The 20,513-nt window shown below is 42.0% G+C and overlaps 1 long non-coding RNA gene across 1 annotated transcript in view; it reads left to right on the top strand.

Annotated features, from left to right (window-relative positions):
* Positions 1-656: 656 nt before the first annotated feature.
* LOC309350869 overlaps positions 657-20,513 on the top strand; it is a 51,213-nt gene continuing 31,356 nt past the window's right edge. The window contains exon 1 of the long non-coding RNA XR_014160535.1: positions 657-1,151. This is a non-coding gene — a long non-coding RNA (uncharacterized lncRNA). The remainder of the gene's footprint in view (positions 1,152-20,513) is intronic.

Genomic DNA, 20,513 nt, shown 5'->3' with positions numbered 1-20,513 from the left:
GGGGCATATATTTCTCTGGAAGAGAAGAGAATCTGGAATGCCTTGATGCTATGATATATTTTTGCCCAGGCTCATGGAATCCTCTCCTTAGAAGGGGTAGGGTGTGTTGGGAATGGGGCGGAACCGGACTTTCCTGCAGACTGTGGAATTTTCCCGAGTGGTTGCATAATGATATGCCAGGTTAACTCCCACTCACCCACACTTACCTTATTTTCTTCTCTGGGCACCCTCATTTGCCTGGCCCTGCTCTCACCTCCTGAAGCCTTCCCCCCTATAACCAACCCTTCTTCGTCATCCCGCTCCTAAATCTGCTATTCCGCTGAGCATCACTCCCTGCACGCTCGTATCAAAATCTCTCAGCAGCACCTACACGGGCAGCAGCATCCTTTCGCCCTTATCCTTAGAAGCTACTGGCGCAGGCGAGAGCGCCAAGGGAACTCCGGGTAGGGCAGGAGCTTCAGTCGGGCTTCAATTTGGCACTGGGCATGCGCGAGGGGTCTGTGCCCGTGCCAGGGAGGCGGAGCCAAGGCTGCAGCGCGCCGCCTTTGCACCTGCAGTAATGTGTCACCGCGAATAGATGGGCGGGTGGGCGCTGCCGAGCGCGCCGCTTGCCTCGCCTCGTCGTTCTCCGGGGTGTCGCCGCGGAGTGTCCCCCCCCCCTCTCCGGCCGTCGCCGCCACACGCCTGCTTCCGCGCCCGCGGCTCCTTTGCAGCTGTGAGGCTGCCGCCGCTTTCCCAACCCGACGAAGCCCTTCCCTGACCCAGCAACGTTTCCCTCGTTGCCAGGCTCGAGAGTGACATCACCCGCGACCAATCGCTGCCCGGCGCTCTCGCGCTCCGCCACCGCCCCCGGCCCCCCTCCCGCTCTTGCCCCAATCAGCTCGGTTCGCCCACAGCCCCCTCAGGCAAAGGCGGGCAACTGTCAAGGCGTTTTTTGGGGGTGGACTTCGCTGAGGAGAAGGGAGGGAGGTGGGCGCGCGCGCAGGGGGCAAGGCAGCCAAGCCAAGCCAAGCCAAGCCAAGCCAAGCCAAGCCGGGCAGGGCGCTCCCAGGTGCTTGCGGCTGAACGCGGGAAGCCTCCAGCTGCGCAGCCCCCTCCCGCCCGCCGCACCTCGCGCGCGTTTTTCCCTCAGCAGCGCGGTCCCCGCACAGGTAGGACTTGGCTTCTTATTGTTATCCGCACCCAGGGAGACTTCGAAGAGCTGGGTTGGATGTTTAAATCCACCCCTGGGGTGGCGAGTGGAGTGAGGGGGGTGGGCTGGATAGATTGGGGGGGGGGGCTGCTGCCTGCTGCCGCGAGCTTTTCTGAGGGAGTGTCGCTCTGAGGAAGGAGATGTGCGCGCCTCCAGAAGCGTCCCCAGCTTTATGGGTCGTTTTCAGTCGCCCTCTTATGGGGAGGCAGAACCTGGCCGAGTTGCCGCCGCCGCCGCCGCGCGCGCAACAGAAGGATGAGGCAAGTTTCCCTCTGGGAAGCTCCGCAGCCCAAGCAGCCCGCTCGATTTAGCAGCAGCACTGCAATACCCAGAGCAATGAGCTCGGCTGGAAGGACGCAGCCGGTCTGGGGTGGGGGAAAGACGTTGCTCTGAGATTATGCGCTGCCTCATCCAATGTAGTTGGCCAATATATTTCTCTTGCTTTCCCCCATGCATCTCCCACCCCCCTTGCCACCCCACCCCCCGCGCTTCCCACCCCACCGTCTTGGAAGATCAGAAGTTAAAGAGAGGCGATTCTCACCTTTCAATTCCACCCTCCCAGCTCCATCCACTTCAGTGGTGAAACGCATCTGGCTGCCGCTGCTTTTTTTCTTTTTTTCACGGGCTGCGATGATGGGGGGAAAACAAATCCATGTTGCCGGTGCAGATGGCAGGAATGGATTTTATTTCTTTCTGAGCTTTCCCGTTTTCTCAATTGCGCCACAGCTTTTAGGAGCACCTTGTGGAGATCTGCTGCTGCAGACAGGGAAACACCAAGGAGAAAAGAGAGAGGAGATCCATTAAGCTGGGTCTCGTAAAAGATCCATGTCGCCCAGGGGTGGCATTTTCAGTGTGTGTGTGTGGGGGGGGGTGATGTTCACACAAGCATTCCTAATTAGTTGTTAATTTACTAGGTCTGAACTCAGGGGAGTGTTTACTGGGGAGACCCAGCAGGAAACTCGCTTAGGATTCTCACCCCTGTAAGGAAATGATCCATTGGGACAATATTTGTTTGATAGGAGGCAGGTTGGTATGAAAGGGTTCGTTAACCCGTGTTAGAGGATACAATGAAAGGCATATTAGAGAAATTGGTAAAATGAGTGACAAGGCAGATGAAATGGGCTGTTCGAATTGTTATTGTTACCATCCCTGCAGGGAATCTTCAACACATCCTCATTGCTTCTGTTAACATTCCAACCCTAAAGGAGTTGCATATACAGGAACTGGGTCATATAATTCAACATAAACTTTATTTTTTAAAATCCTGTTACATAAAATTGGCCTGGGCTGGCACAGAAATAGTTGAGTTGAAGGAGCCTAATACAAGGAATGCAGTTCTCTTTAATGTCTATGATATCCTCTGGTATATAAATGAATAATGCAGCATTAATGTAATTCGCACATCCATTTTGGTACTGCTGTGGTGGTTCTGCAGGCATCTTGTGTAGAGGCTGCTTGCATTCCAGAAGGCAGGTTTGGTCTCTATCTCACTTTTTTTTTTTTTTTGTCCAACGTTTTATATGTCTTACATAATTTGCAATTTGCATTTGGATGAAATTTATTCTCTCTCTCCCCCCCCCCCCACTTTTATGGTTACTCTTTTAAAAATTGCCAGTTAGTGCAAACGTTGCAGTGTATATGTTGCAATTCACCTTGATTATAGTAACACCTGCTGGAGAGAACAGAGACATTGCTTCCAGAATCGGCTACTGCTGAATTTCAGCTGCACCACACTCATACTAAATAAGTGCAATACGTAGAAATGAGCTTGAATGGCTTCTGTATAAAACCTTTCCAAATTACTGTTTTCATCTCCAGTCAAGACCATGGGCTGTTAAGGGTTGGAAGCAGTAAATGATGACCTTAGAGACATAATGACAGGGGGAGAAACACTGTGCCACACAAGAGCTTGTTGTTTTCATATGAAGGCACTAGGACATCCAGAGTCCTTTACCTGGGCCTTCTTCTGCTGGTTGCCAATGTGCTATTCTTTGCCTTTCTCCTCTGGAATTCCTAAGTTCTGTCTTCTACATACAGTTATGACCTCAGAAAACCCAATATTCTCTAGGGCTCTTTAAGGTTTTTGTGTGCCCTGAGAGAAGGAAGAAGTAAGGAATCCTGGGTCAGGGATTCCCTCCCACCATCAGTCCACTGGTGGGGACCTCTTCTGCATTTTATACCATTCGTTTGTTTGGGTGTTTTAAAATTGTAAACTGCTTTAACAGGAATCTGGTATATAAATGCAGCAAATAATTAAATGAAATGCCATTAAATTTTTTTGAAGAGAATGCTTTGTTAGCAGGATTATGCAAGTAATTTTTTTTGGGGGGGGGTCCATTTCTTTTAAAAAAGGAAACCCTATTTTGGATGTTTATTTGAAATTCTCTGATTTTCTGCATAATGTGTCCTGCAACTTGGGAGCCCTGTAAACAGAACATGTTCAGATCCAACCTGGAAAAAACGCACACACACGAATCCCATAAATGAGCAAACATTGAAAATGTAATCCTACATATCTTGACCATTTATGCAATTGCCAGTAAGTTGGGTAAGAGTGATCACCTTGGATTCATTATATTGGATGAGCTCATAGAGCCATAAGGTAGCATCATTCATGAAGACAGCCAGTGAAGTGTTGTGGTTAGAGTGTTTGACTAGGACCTGAAAGACCAGGGTTCAAAGCCCCACTCGACCATGAAGCTCGTTGGGTGGCCATCAGCAAGTCACTTTCTATTAACCCAACCCTACCTCATAAGGTTGTTGTGAAGATAAAATGGGGAGGGGAAACCATGTGCGCCACCTTGAACTCCTTGGAGGAAAGATGGGATAGAAATTGAATGAATGAATGAATGAATGAATGCACCCCTTCCTTTAACCCCCACCCCATCCTTCTGTATAATAAAGACTGTAGCATTCTCCAGGTACAGAACAGGGACAAGCAAGGTTATGCACAAGTCAATAATACTGTAACTACTGGTTGAAAGGTAGGTGGCCTTACTAGTCAGCTATCTGAGTGGACAGAAAGGGATGAAATGGCAGATAGATCCTGAGCATAAAGAAAAGCCCACATACTTTACCCAGCATTCCAAGGAGCCATACCTACGATAGCTTAATGAAAGTTAACTATTTTTTTTAGTCATCTTGGTATACTTGCAAGCATGGAAGCGGAATGGCAGTTGTCTTCCACACTTCCAGTGCATGCAGATATGTAAACTTGGGGTGGGAGTCTAACCATAACTGATCCGAATGTGGAATTAAGTGTTATACTTTTTCTGATTGTGTTAATTAACACTGAATACAAGAGTGTGGTTTTTGCATGTAACTTTTGGCCCACTAGCACAAGTCTACCCCACAAGTCTAAAGGGAGAGTTGGTTCTCCTGAGCACACTACTATAACTGCTTGGTTATTACTTCTGAGTATTTTGGAAGGAGTGGTATCTCAATCTGTGTCTTCTCTGCTCATATGATAGCCTATCTGGGATAGATGGTTTCGGAGGGAACTTCCCACAAAACTCATTCTGTCTTTTGCATTTGTATCTTGCGCTCGGAACGACGTACTGTACATTAGTTTTTCTGAGTTTTTACCCTTATAGCAGCTTTGTGAGATAGTATAGGATGCCAAAAGGACATCTGGTAAGATTTAAACCTAGGCCCCTCTTATCCCAGGTCTAACACTCTTTATCATACTTCTTCAGGAGTTATCACCATTGAATATCTTACAGCTAGCCCCCCTGAACATCATTCTTAAGAGGTCACCTACTTGGAGAATAAGTTCTTAGTTTTGCTATGATGCCCAGATGAACTGGAGGCAGGAAGAAGAGAAGCGTGAAAAGGATTTGCCCTTGTAAAGTCCCATGATATTAACAGATAACGAAAAGATCCACCTAGTTTGGGTTTTAAGTGTTCAGTCATACAGCCAATGACTCTTAGATATTTTGGAAGGTTTCAAGATTTAAGTGAGCTCAATGCTAAAGCCTAAAGGGATATTGTTGAGGTTTAGAGAAGTTGAAATATTGATGCAACAATAAGCAAAGCACAGGGCATGAGCCATAAACCCCTAAATTGGATATCACCTTTAGCATCATCTTACTTGGTGGTCTTGGAAGGCCAGCCTTGACCTTTTTCAATCTCAGTTTGGGGATAATAACAGTCACCAATCACACAAAATCATGTTGTGTGTTTGGAATATCTAAAGCACCATACAAATACTATGCTACTATGATGACTTAAACTTGTTTTGTAGAGAAGGTGGGATCCTGTGGGATCCACTAGGCTTCCCAGACCACAAACCAAATGGGTTCTGGTATTTTTCAAGAATATTCTTCTTTCATATTCCCAACTGAGACAGGAGTAGAAGATTTTATGGCTTTAATTTAGTGTATGCAGTTCCATTAATGTAATGCTTTGTTGCCACAGCTTTCAAGGGAATTCCTTGGGTTTTCCATTTTTAATAGTTATAAATAGACATCTCAGAGCCATTACTTCTTGCACTTACTTTGAATGAGCTGCTGATACTAGAGCCATTTTTCTCTTAAATAAATAATCTCTGCTTGCTCTAACAGATTTTATTTCTTCACCACAAATTGTGATCTTGATGTATAACTCCACCCTCTTTCCTGTAAATACAGTTAATGTATTCTTATGTATAGTTCCTGTGTATTCCAGTCCTGGTTACTTCTGAAACTATCATTATTGTCTGCAATTAATTAATTTTGCATTTTGTTTGTGTGATAGTTGTATCATAGTATGAGCCCTGTTGCCAGATCTCTTTCATTCCATCTTTATTTTTATTTAACCTTGGCTGGTTTTATTTTTAAAGTTTATATGCTGCCCTTCAAAAATAAATAAAAATAAAACAAATATAGTAAGACCATGGCAATATTAAACATCATAAAATCAGCATATAATTTTAATAAATGAATGCTTGGGAAAATAAAAGCATATTTGTCTGCTTCCTAAGATCGCTATTAAGCAAATCTCCCTTTATGGTCTTTGATTGCCACTCTAACCATCAGGTAAGGTTGATATGACCTCCCTTTCACCTTGTTCCTGATGTATATCTTCACTGACTTTTTCTTCCTCTGGTGGGGAAAGGCACCTTTCTATGGTTTGTCTCAGGTGCCAAAATGACTTGGGCTGGCCCTGTTTATTGCCCTGCTGTAAAGAGGTCTATGCCAATTTCTGCATACCAAATAGATTTTTTTGAAGGCACGGGAAGAGGATACGATAGCTTTTGTCTGGCCACTTGGCAATTTAAAACTTCACAGTAACTAAGTAGGATGTCTGTAGGACAGCCAATTTTTATGAACAGAATCTATAAGTGTGTCTGTAGCTGCTGTTTGATCTGGTGCAGTAGTAAGTTATATAATATTTATCTGCAAGGTGTGAAAGCTTAGCCTGTGAGTTGCAGCAGGTATGGAGGCAGCTATATCCCAGAGCTCAAAGTGAACTCCCAATTGTCTCTTTGCAAGTAGTGCTCCCTATCAGCACCAGTGAGTGCCACTGCCTTTAAGGGGCTTACTGTGGACTTAAAAGTATAAGGTATCACAATACAGTGGTACCTCGGTTTAAGAACAGTCTGGTTTAAGAACGATTGGGTTTACAAACTCCGCAAAACCGGAAATAGTGTCCCGGTTTGAGAACTTTACCTTGGTCTAAGAATGGAATCCAAACGGTGGAAGGGCACCAGCAGCGGGAGGCCTCATTAGGGAAAGCGCACCTCGGTTTAAGAACGGTTGTGGTTTAAGAATGGACTTGCGGAATGGATTACGTTTGTAAACCAAGGTACCACTGTATATCATTTGTTGCAACTGAATTACCAATCTGAGTTACCAATCTAGAAACTGGTAGGCCAGTTGACCATCTAGCATTCTTGCAATCTTCCCTTCCCTTCAATGAACTTCCTGTGGAAGATTACGTAGCGTTGCCATACACCCGGAATTTTCTGGACATAGCCGGGATTTGGCTGTCGGAAATAGTGTCCGGGCGGAAATCATTGGAATGTCCGGGAAGATCCAGACATATGGCAACCCATGTCAGAAGTTTAGATTTTGGTGAATTTTCTTTTAAAAATAGCTCAAAAATGTCTTTTTGTGTGTGTGTGTCCAGATTTTCACTTTTTGAAATATGGCAGCCCAAGATTATGACATTCCAGATTAATGAATGTTAGATTGACATGGGTTTAAAAATAATGTGGTTTTCAGAGATGTTGACTAAGAAAAGGAATGGAGTTAGTAAAAATCTTTTGGGAAACAAGGGAATGGATTTGCTGATGGGATAATGAAACTAGAATACAAAACGGTGAGATATGAGGAAGTTGGGGAAACTAGGTTGAGAAAATAAGGTTCGAAATTATACTTGTTGTCTTTTGTTTGTGTTTGTTTTTATTGTTCTTTATTTGTATGTTTTTTTTGAAAACTTAATAAATATTATTTTAAAAAAATTGATTATGACATTCCATAAGAGATTAGAAATGTTTGCAACTATAGTAGTGAGCTGTTCCTAATTGTATAAAGGACACACTGGGTTAGACTTGTAAATTGCAGCATATGTCAGGGGGGTTTTATTGAATTTGCATAATGAATAGCCTTTAGGAGAAACTGGTCATTAAGGTTGTGATCCTAAACACACTTACTAGGGAGTAAGTGCCACTGAACTCAGCAGTGCGTCTACATCAGGGGCAGGCAACCTAAGGCCCGGGGGCCGGATGCAGCCCTATTGCCTTCTTAATCTGGCCCACGGACAGTCCAGGAGTCAGCATGTTTTTACATGAGTAGAATGCGTGCTTTTATTTAAAATGCATCTCTGGGTTATTTGTGGGGCATAGGAATTTGTTCATTTATTTATTTTTCAAAATATGGTCCGGCCCACCACATGGACGGTGGACCAGCCCACGGCTGAAAAAGGTTGCTGACCACTGGTCTAGATCTCTGCATTTTTAATGATGAGGGGTAAATATGTATACATGTCTCCATTTTTAAGGATGAGGTGGTTTTAAGGGTATTTTTTCCTCTTTCAGAAGTCCAAACTGAACCTATTATATTATTGTGATAAGCAAAGCAACAGAAATGGAGAGACTGATCTATACTTCATTATAAGGATGAGGTGAAGTAAAAGGCAAACTGAATGTGATTGAAGCATAGTACTTGAAATGAGGACATATGACACATTTCTCTGAATACTGCACTCGTTTAAAAGCATAAAGAAAGGTTTGTAACTGAAACAGCCCGGGGTTTGTGATCCAGCACAGCTGTTTCAATTCCATTCATACTCTCGCATTGTCAAATGTTCTTGGGAATTTTGCAAGCAGCTGACCCTGTTCCTTAAGTGTGGTTGATCTATACAAACCTGTACTGTGTTGGCATATTATATTGAAGAATTCAAAGGAAGTGATGAGCTCTATTCCTTGACAGGTTTTCTCTTGATGAATCTTGCTACAGAAGCCTCCAATGTCAGTGTAGTTTGCTGTGCTGAGTTGCTGCAATTTACCATTTAGAATTACATCACCATTAAGTGTGCACAGCTGGACAATTATTCCCTTTTTCACACCCTTCAAACAAAATGGTAAGTCAGGATAAGAACAGGGTTTGTGAACAGTTTTAAAGAGTTTTGCACATGATGGTTGTTTTAGGTTTTAGAGTCTAGGAGCAGATTGGAGGAACCTGGACACATCTACAACCTTGCCTTTATCACCTCAAATCCATCTAAAAGTAAATTAGGCAGGCAGTTGCAACATAGAGATGAGAGATGGAGTGTTAACATTAGGTCCATAGTCAATAGTTTAGTCCTCAACCTGGTATCCTCCAGAGGTTTTTGAATGCAACTCTTATCAGCCACAATCAGCATATCTGTACAAGGTTAGTGAAGGCTGGACTGGTGGCTATTTTCTTGCACTTAAACCTTGGAAATTTAGCTTCCAAAGCTCTTAGGAATGTTGGTTTTCAAATTTCTCATTGGTAACATTTAGAGAATATTAATGTCTGGTCATTCCTTTAGACATTAATTGCCCAGTCATGAACATGTTTACATGGACCATCAGATGGACATGCGTCATTGTAATTATACTTAGTATTGTATCCTACAAGTGCCATCCAAAATAATGATAATAATAACAAGTAAATAAAATATAATGTGCTAGAGCACATGTTCAGGCAACAGCTCTTCAGATTGCCCCACCAGGAGAGGATTTAAGTGAAGGATTTATTGGCCCTGCTGGCTGGAAAATGTGGGATGTAACATAAGCAGTCAAGTACAACACTTCCTGTTTGCCCAGAGTGGGCACAAAGGGGGATGTTACTCCAGCCAGGAGGACTTCCTGTCACACCTGGTCTGGAGCATCCTCCCCCTGCATGTGATCAGGTAGATGGGTGTGACCCTGTGAGACTCTGTAAAAGGGCCAGTCACACAGCCATCTTCCTCTTTGACTCTTGATCTCAATGCTTTTGCTGTCTGCTGGCTCTCAGCCAGCAGCACATGGGCTCAATCCCCATATGGGATGAACTCAAACTCTATTCTGTAACTAGAAGCTAAAGTCTGCCTTTGGGGAACCTACTGTGAACTGAATGTAAGTAAACTTTTTATTACTTTTAAAGAAGACTGTTGTGTCTTTATTCTTTTTAAGAGGGAACAAAGGGGATTTACCAGGAACAAAACCCAATCTGGACAAGCCAGATTGGATTGCTTAAGTAGATTCAAACGAATCTACTAACTAGCTTCCTGCAGTATACTGGAGTATGTACTCTGCTACTGACTCACTAGCGTGAGTGAGGAAGGATAATATTTAATCAATATATCATCTCCTACTACCCACAACATTCCCACAGAAAATAATAAGAGCCTTGCTGCAAGAAGATGTTAAAGGAGCAACTAACTGAGCATCCACAAAGTGACCAGGTGTTTGTGGGAAGCTCACAATAAGGGAAAAATGGGAGTTGTGGTCCAATGACATCTGGAGGGCCACAAGTTTCCCACTAGTGTATAGTATAGTATAGTATAGTATAGTATAGTATAGTACAGTGTACAGCAGAGGAGAGCAGGAGGAATATTTTGCCTTAAATTCCTCAGCCTAACTGTGATAGAGGACATGATCTGGAGTCAATTCTTATATTAATCAGAGTGGTTGAAGCTATCTAAGCAAAGCAGCAACTGTCTATCTAAGCTGGAGACAACCCTAAATTTGCCGAAAAGTACAAAGCCTTTCCTCCTCCCAGGAGGGGAGGGGTTGTGATCGGGAGATGATTCCCGCGTCATGCAGGGGGTGCTCCGCCCCCTGCTTCAACTGCAGGGCTGGCGCCACACCCCTCCCCAGTTGGGCACCCAATAGGGAAGCTCGACGGGGGTGTGGCTTGCTGTTCAAACGCAGCCACGCCAGCGATCCCCACCATTGCACACACATTTTCTTCGAGTCACCCACCCTCCACTGCCTTTAGATTAGCTGTTCCTGAGACTTTGCTATGGACCTCTTTGCTATGGGTTGGTTGCCCTGTTTAACCAGGGGGCCTGGTAGGAGTTTTTTCCAATTGGCTAAATTGGCCCGGCCTCTTGGTTTTTTTTGCCTACCTCGTAGCAACCGTCACAACTTTCGTGGTATTTGGCGGTTAGGCATTGGAATGTGTTGTTGGTGTTTCGGGTGGCAAGGTGTGGCCATCGCCTTCCAGGACAATTTTGGGTATTCCGCTAAAGGAATCCAGCGGTCGTGGATCCTGTCCGATGCCCGTGTGGCGGGGGGCCATGGCACGACCCTCGGTGACATCAGGAAGAGAGCCTATAGTTGGATTAGCACCAACAGGCTTCCCCTACTGGTGGTTAACCCCTCCTCAGACTCACCCCTCTACGAGTGGGTGGAGTCTAATGTTCCGTGGTCCAATGCCTAAGCCAATACCTTCTCACATGCTGTAATCAATAAAGTTGTGGCCTTTACCTTACCCATTAACCTTACATTCTGTGTCCACGTGTCTTTATTCCCCAAGCGGGGATCGGGTCCTCGAATCACAAATAAATGTTGGTTTACAAAACAAAACAAAACCCCACTCGGACTAATTTCTGCTAACATATAGTCGTAGCTAAATATGAATTTTCAATGTGAATGAGTTATTAACTACCAATGGTAAAGACAGATTTAATTTTGGATCCTTTTTTGATTCTTTGTAGCTATTAGGGCAATGTTCTGCAGTAAATATCCTATATATGCCCATGTGATTTTTTTAAGAGGGTTGGTTGATTTTGCTTTTTTTTTTTTTTGCTGTTCTTAAAAACTGTTTCCCATAATTTGAGTTTCCTATACAAAGCTGCATTTCTGTGCTGTTTTTATTTACCCAGTAGAAATTGGCAGGTGCTTCCTCTTCAAATGCCCAAAAAAGTAAGACTTGTAAGTAATGCTACTTGGGAATTGGCAGAGGATTCGGGTAAGGAAATTACTCCCTTGCCTCATACTACAATATTGTCTTTGAGAGACAAGTTCTTGTTGTGTTTCCTCTTTGGGAAAAGCATCAATTTGTCCTTTTTTCCCCCAAAGGGTGAAGGGAAGATATAAACAGCCATAAGGCCATAGCACTTTATGTGCTCATCCACACCAGCTGAGGAGTGGGTGGTTGCCTCTGCAGCTTTTCAGAAGTAGTTTTTGAAAGAAGAAAGGATTGAAAATACTTTTTCTTGTTCAGGGTTGGTGTCAGGGATTGTCATTGTTAGGCACTTGCCCAGGTCCCCAGTCTAGCAGGCCACCTCTTCCTCTCCTCCTCTTCCTCTGGCTGCTCACACTTTTTCTGAGATCATGGAAATAGAGCATCCTATGCCCGCTCTTTCTGGGCAGTGGTGCAGACTGGGCTCAGAGGAATAGAACAAATGAATGAGCTCAGAGGAAGAAGCTCACTCTGGAAAGTGAATCCACTGAAAGAGTCCTTCCTAAGGGCCCCAGAAAACCTGGAGCTGTCAGTGCTCTTGATATGCAGCAGCAAATAAAGAATGAATGGCAAAATATATCATACAGCTTGAGAGTTGCTATTACACAAAGCCCCTTGTGGGAAAGACTGAAAGGTGGGGGAAGTTGCCAGGTTGGCAGAAGAGGCTTTCCAGCTGGGAGGAAGCAGCTATGATAGTGTACTGGCCAGGTGGGTTGCTGTTGCTTACTGGGAGGGGTAAGGTGATGGGGAGGTCTGGTGCTCCTGCTGTTGCATTTGCACAACATCAACCTCCCTGCTGCCTCTCCCACTAAGCAACAGTGACCCATCTGCTGGAAGCTAGCACAGCAGATCTGCCCCACCCAGCAAGCTGTTTCTGCAGGTTGGAAGAGGAGGCAGCACAATGCTAAGAGCATAGTGGTTAATCATCTAGACCACTGGTCTTCAGTTGATGGGTCACAGCCTGATCCTGTAGTTCACAACAGGAGAACTACTACCATGCAAATATGTATTGTTTTTAATATTCAATTGGAAGCCTCCCAGAGTGGCTGAGGAAACCCAGCCAGATGGGTGGGGTATAAATAATAAATTATTATTATTATTATTATTATTATTATTATATGGTAAAGGGTTAAGAAATGGGTTCCCAAATGCATGTTTGGGTTAAAAGTGGGTCCTGAATTTGAAAAGGCTGAAGATGCCTGATCTACACAACATTAAATGCAATAAACATATTTACCCCTTTCTGCTTTTGTGACTAGACCACTGTATCAAGTTCAACACTGCATTTTTTCTTTTCAAACTATTCTCTATTTGATATTGCCTATAAGTTTATAAGTTATGTTGCAAAGGAAGTGTAACTGGCGACTTGCTTATCCAGTTTGAAAAGCTGAGATTAAATTCCTTTAACTTCGTTATCTATATCTGTTTACAAGCTGCATTTGGTTCTACTAACTTGAATTACAGCATATGTCATTTGGATGATACAATTATATTATCTCTAGTATGAAAATGGCAAGAGCAAGGTCTCATCATGGGGCTATGCAAAAAGGGCTGCTTCCTTTCAGGAAAAGGGAGCGTTTGATTCCCGTACACATAGAACTTTCTAAAGTGAATGACCAGTAAAACCATAACATTAAAATAAGAGTTAAAAATAAAAGCATGAAAAATTCAGCAGCACAATTAAAATCTGTAAATCATGAGAGAGCATCAAGAAGAAAGGAAGGAAGTTTTCAGCGCCTACTTAAAAGCTTGAAATGATGGGATTTCCCACAGGAACAGAGTTAAGAAGCAGATGGATATTTAAGTAAAAGCAAATTCAGTGGCCTGGTTCTCATGACATAGTAAGCAAAACAATGGCTAATGGGACTGCACAAATGTGTAAGCTCCTCTCTAGTACCCTACACATTCGCACTGTCCCAGTAAGCCAAAATTTGGTTTACCAGTGGTCCCTCCCCCAGATTGGCTTACTTCACTTTTGCAGTCTGGAAATACAGTCACACCTTGGTTTTCGAACTGCTTAGTTCTCGAACGTTTTGGCTCCCGAATGCAGCAAATCCAGAAGTGAGTGTTCTGGTTTGCGAACTATTTTTGGAAGCTGAACGCCCAACGGGGCTTCTGTGACTTCCAGTTGGCTGTAGGAGCTTCCTGCAGCCGATCAGAAGCCACGCTTTGGTTTCCGAATGTTTTGGAAGTCGAACGGACTTCTGGAACGGATTCCGTGTGACTTCCAAGGTACGACTGTAGATGTAATTTGTATCTGTAGTATAATCTGTAATGTTGATTCTGCTTTGTTATGAAGGACTGCAGAACTGGATACCGTAATCTTTTATTTAATTTCTCTTTGAGATGCTATCTAAATACAGTAGTCAGTATTTGACAGATGGTGTCCTCTGTGGTGTGCCTATGGATGTTCTTTTCACAGGGTTATAATTTAGTTTATCGTGTTGAAAGTGAGAGGATTGTGTTTGTTTTCTTTTTCTGTACTTTGGGCAGTGATCTATCCCTAGAGAGAAATCTCAGGTTATCACTAGAAGGGCTAAGTGGGGACTATAAGATTGGAAAAGTAGGTCATTTTTTTCCTAATGTCCTGCTTTGCATATATCTGCCACTAAAGTAATAGAAAAGTCAATATGTATCAGAACCTGAGGGCATCATTGGCTGTTGCTGATACTGTCAAATGGTGTAATCTCACATGTCCCTGATTAAATATTTGCATGATTGAATTTTATGAGAGAGAAGCTGATAATAATGTGGTTTGCCATTTTTATGTCTATAGAATTCTTACAAAACAAATGTCCATAGTCCTTTACATTTGCAGTCTATAAGAGGAACAAGCCAATTTTATACAATGGCACCCCTAAGCAAAAATGATTTACAGGAGAGCTGGATATGGCAGTGAATAAATTTCCATAATTTTATCAAATATATTTATAAATTCATTATATTTACTTGTTTTGTGAGTTTATTTGGGACCTATCATCCAGCTAAATTGTATGCAAAAAGATGGGATTGGCCTGTGGATTGTTTTAGCTGTGAGAAATATATTTGAATAATAATGTTAGGAAAGTAAAGCAAATTGATATTTTTACAAAGATGGAATTCAGAAGGGCTACAAAATCATTTAAATTTATGTAAATCCTAAATGGACTTTATCTGTTAGGTTTTTCAATTGTGAAAATGTGGGTATCTTATTTTAATTTTATAAATTAAACAGCTTTCTGCTTATAAATTGAGGAAAGTGGCAAGACTGCTGCATAATCTCACTACTTTACAAGCAGGCATTGTTGCCTAGCAGCAAGAAGCCTTATTTAAAAGCTGTTTTATACTTAAGTGAACATAAATAACTCATCACTCCCAAAGTTTTGGGGGGACACACAGTAAAAATTTTTTAAGGCAGTTAACATTGTTAAAAGCTGAGAGGTGCTTTAAGAAAACCCAGTTCAAAAATGTGAATACTTAGGGAAACAAACCTTTCCTTTTCACATAATTGCTTCAAGCTACATAATTGCTATTTGTCCAATGAATCGTACAGTATGTTAAAATTTTTGCCCTGAGGTTGTTTTCACACTCTTAGGAATTGATCCCCATAATTTCCAGCAATGGGATCTTTAAAGTATGTTTATTTGCAGAAACACCTTTTGGGCATTCTGAACATAAATCTCCATGAAGTTAATTTTGAGTAGTTCTGTTTAGTCTAACAAGTTAAGGTAAAACTTGACAGTGATTTGGATCTTAGTGTGTGTATGTCACACCCTTCGAATTGCTTATCTCATGTCACTCTGTTAGCACTGAATTCTTATCTACCCTTTTCTCTTGCATGCCTGAAATAATGACCTATGTCTGTGCTCTTGTTTACATCAGGGCAGGTGTTCTTGCTTACACCAGGGGATCTTTATGTCAGGATGAAAATCAGGTGGCTTGCAGCATGATTCTATTCAGCCCCCAAAACGTGGCCCAGGTGATTTAGATACCATCTCATTGGGAGGCGTGATACACAGAGGAGAACAATGTAAGGGGAGAAGTGCTATAGCTTCCTTTTCCAATCAGCCTCAGTGAGGTTAGGATTCTCCTCAGCTTTTTCTTCAACCTGCTTGTCATTTTCTACTCTGGCTGCATATAAGAACTGGGTCAGGCTAGTAGAAGAGAGAAAACAACTTATCCCTTGTGGAAGCTGGAGAGAAAGGGAATACATTTTAGCCCTGGTGTACTTGGTGCCTGAGACGCGGGTGGTGCTGTGGTCTAAACCACAGACCCTAGGGCCTAGACCACAGCACCACCCTCATCCCTGAAATGTAACTAACATTAATTAAGATTATGGAGCGCAGTGATACAAAATCGGAAATGCACCCAAACCACCGTGCAGGGAGCCAGTTTAACTAAAATGCATTAATTGGAAGTTGATTGGCATTTTGATAATTGTATCATTTGGGAATCGTTATTGTTATAATTCAGCTATTATTGTGGGTATAAAAGTTGTAGTTTGAAATTTCACAATGGGGTCTCTCTTTGAAATTCTTTTAGATCATTTGAACTTCTGAATTAAATTGTACTGAAATTTTGTTGATACTTGAAAGATTTGCTTGTGGGCTTTGCATATCAGATTCTGGTTATAGGAAAATAAAATGAACATGCTGGTGAAAATCAATGGATAAATCAACTGTTCAGTGGGGGCCACAGGTTCTTTATCACTTGCCCAATAGACAACAAAGTTGTCCCATTAGCATAAGGACTCCCACCCGTCCAGTGGGACTTCCTCTTCATTCCCTCTGCTCATGTTCCGCCTGCAACCTCTCCATCTGTTTTGGAGATTCCTCTGGAGCTCATTTTGTGTGGGGATCCTGGGAGCATGCAGGGAAAGCAGAGGAAGCCCCATTGCATAAGTCATCCTTGTGCTAAAAGGACAGCCTTTTCTCCAGCTCCAAGGGCTTTCTGGCAGTTCCCTCATTGAGAGAAATGAGACTGCAGGGAACCAGGCAGAGCTCCTTCTTGATAGTCATGCCTGCTCTGTGGAACCTCCTCCCGTCAGATGTCAAGGAAGCTTTAGAAGACACCTGAAAGCAGCCCTGTATATGGAAGTTTTTAAATAGAAATATTCAAGTACAGTGGACCCTTCGGATATGAATTTAATTTGCTCCGGGGGTCCATCCGCAACTCAAAAAGTCTGTAAGCAGAGGCGGCAATTCTGCGCATGGCACAATTAAGCGAAATGCGCAGAGCACTTCTGCACATGCGACGAAACCTGGAAGTATACACTTCCAGGTTTGCCATGTTCATAACCCGAAAGTTACGTATCCAGAGCAGTACGTAACTAGAGGGTCCACCGTAAAATGAATGGAGAAGGCAGAATTGGAAAGCATGCACTTATGTATCAGTTGTGAAATGCTAAGTGGTTACGATGTATTGGTGCTGTCTTAGGGCATAACAAAATGAATTTCCTTTATGTAAAATGTCAGAAGGATGTGAGACGTTCCGTGGAGATGGGGAACATTGGTGGGGACCATCTCCTTTCCTCCCACCAGTGGAAACTTCCATCAGATCTCAGTCTCTTTCATGAATGTTAGGAACTCTTCTGCTTCTAGAAAAAGGTATTCTGGATCTAATCAAATGTTTTTTCTTAATTTTGACCATTGCAGGTTTCTGGTGTGCATAATTATAAAATAGAAATATAATTTTGGGAGTGGCAAATGAAATTCATTATTTATTTATTTAGTATCACCTTTATAGTCCACTTTTCCTCTCAAGGAGCTTAAGCTGATATGTATACATGGTTCTCCCACCTCTCCATTTTATCCTCACAACAACCCAGTAAATTGGGTTGGGTTGAAGAATTGTGTCTTGCCTAAGGTCACCCAATGAGCTTCATGGGTGAGTGAAGAGTTGAACCCTGTTGTCTCCCAGAGCCTAGTTCAACACTCTAACCATTAACACTGGATAACATAATACAGAAAGGAATGGTTTATATAGGAGCGGTTTGTGTTGTTGTTTTGTCAATGGTGATTGAGCTGTTGGGCAAATAATGTTAATATCCCTCAGTAAGTAGTACCAGGATAATAAAGAATAAATGGTACATTATTTTTTTTGTAACTGAAAGAATGTAATTTTGCTGTAAAGATCAACAAAGCCCGATGACTGTAGGCATATTTAATATGATGGTGATTTAATTTTTTTAAAAAATAAAATAAAATGCTGTATTTAAAGCCAGTGGCTATGAGGCAATGACAGCAGATGTGAATACTTGTTAGCATACTGGAAATCTTGTCATATAAAATATGCATCTATTTTGAAATAAGGAATAGTTTTCAAATTATTCTCTCTCAGTGCTGGAAAATAATTGGAAAGCTTACTTGCCCTCCCTGGGCAATTTGAGCTCATTGATGAAGATTGTTATCAGGGTTTTTTCCCCCTTCCTCCCTCTAATTGGTCACCCCCTGTTAGACTTGCTATAGGGAATATGTTCTTAGGTTTAGGAATACCAGATGGGATTAATCAACATAGTGCCTTTGTTCTTTGTGTTTTTCACTACCAATATCAGAGATGCTGAGTTCATTGACACACGTTGTTTCAAGTCCCTTCAGGCTTTTGGGGTACTGGAAAAAAACGCAATGAAAGTCTAGTTAGGGTTTCTTTACTTTTCATGTAAAGCCCTAAAGCCTGTCTGTTGAGCACAGACTCGTATGGGTTTTGGTTTTGTTAGATTTACAAAGGATGAGGATTCTATCTGGCCATGTTACATTCAACAATAACCCTTTGGTCTGAAAGTTAAAAGCCCTGAACATAACTGCTATGTTTTGGCATTTCCGCTTTACTACTCCCTCTAGCTCACATTTTTCTGACCTAAGTGGACTGGCAGGAACATTTTAATTGAGTGTAGATCATGATTCCTATGAAGAGTGTATGCAGTACTTCATCAGATGCCCCTAATGAGACGCACAGATGTTGGGGAAGGCTTGGATAGAAATGCCAATGGGTTCTAAAAAAACAACAACCTGATGACATGGTCTGAAAGCAACAGAAAATGAGCTCCTTTATGGAGCTCATACTTCTGCTAATGAATATTGAAATTTCATGACATGACATCGTAGTCTAACAGTGTTACTGAGAATTGCTTGTGAGGAGATATGAAATATGGAAATATGTGACCTATGATGTACATATGAACACTAAATAAACATGCTACATTAAACTTTGTAATATTCTCTGTGCTTTCTGCATTTGTAATTGTGTCTAAGGAAATTGGAGACTGACATATTTATACTATTTTTTTAGAGCAATGCTGAAGCTACTGTTGAATTCTAATGTATCATGTGTTGCAACAGTACTTATGACAAACGGGAAAGAGAAAAGTCATTATACTTGAGATCACAACTACTGAAGACTGTAAGAGAAATAATCTCAGATACAGTGGTACCTCGGGTTACAGATGCTTCAGGTTACAGACGCTTCAGGTTACAGATTCAGCTAACCCAGAAATAGTATCTCAGGTTAAGAACTTTGCTTCAGGTTGAGAACAGAAATCATGCTCCGGCGGCAAGGTGGCAACGGGAGGCCCCATTAGCTAAAGTGGTACCGCAGGTTAAGAACAGTTTCAGGTTAAGAACGGACCTCCAGAACGAATTATGTTCTTAACCTGAGGTACCACTGTATTGAAAAGAAAATAAGGTGGCTGAATGCCTATCACCTTGAAACTGAAATGAGATCACTACAAATAGAGTTGTGGTTTCTACATACCTGTGACACCTGTGACACCATGAATGGCATAGTGCTCTTTATATACATACCTGAATATAGATCGAGAAAATAATTATCAGCCTTGTTCCTCTGCTTTGAAATGGAAAACATAGTTAAAATTTAGCTCTTTCACCATAGTATGACAGTGATTGTATTTTCATAATTTTAGTTGTCACTTCTCCAGGTAAAATAAATAGCTTGTAGTGCTTCAACATTTTATAAGTATAATCCCACCTATATGGTCTAAAGCAGGGCTGAGGAAGCATTGGCCTTCCAGGACTCCAACAACATATGTAGGGTTAAAGATTCCCCAGGTGTGATCTAAATCACTTGAGTGCATAGCAGAAAAAAGTGAATGCAGAATGTTGAAAAGAGTGTAAATGATGGGGAGGGGAATCCTTTTGGCACATCTTCCTCCATGTTGGCTCCAAATGCATGTGTAGCTTATTCATTATGGGGAAAATGTACAAGCGCTCTTTCCGCATACTAGCAATAAGTAGCAGGAGCATGAATATACATTCTTTTTTGCTTGAACATCTTCTGTTTGACTGATTGCTGTTTGTATGGGGCAACATGACCTTACCTTGGTAGGATGGCATGATTTTTGGTAAAATGACAACCAAATTTTGGAAGATATTTATTGTATTTTTTTAAAGGAGGGAGGGGCAAATTAAGGTCACAGTAGAGGAACATCTGAATTAAATGAGATTAAATTAAATCTGCAGATTGTGCGCCATAGTTAAAGATAAGGTGTGTTGAAAAGCAGCACTAGTATATTTCTGTTATGCTTTCCTTCTATAATTGCAAATAGCTTGGCTGTTTTGGCAAAGCTGGCAACAATTTTAATCTTACCGTACTGAGACTAGCAAGATATCTGATGACTTATGTCATCTGGCACATATAGAGGCAGCAACCAGAGATGATATTGATCAAAATTTGAAAGAGCTTTATAGGTCAAGACGACATCTTGAATTGAATATCAGTCTGTTTGGCAGGCAGTGTAAGTGAGTCCCAGTGGCAATATTTGGTCTTATAAAAATGATCAAGAATTGAATATTGATGTGCTTCTGTATTTGTAAATGGATAGTTTGATTGGAGTGAATATTTGAGCAAGATTTTTACAGATGGAGCTGGGATAATATATATATATGGAAAGGTTATTAAAGTTGTCAGGGTGTGTAGAATAATATGGATTC

This window comes from Podarcis erhardii (assembly GCF_964252035.2).
Source record: "Podarcis erhardii genome assembly, chromosome: 10".
Lineage (NCBI taxonomy): Eukaryota > Metazoa > Chordata > Lepidosauria > Squamata > Lacertidae > Podarcis > Podarcis erhardii.
Note: the sequence above shows the minus strand (reverse complement) of the source record. Positions and strands in the feature narration are given on the sequence as shown.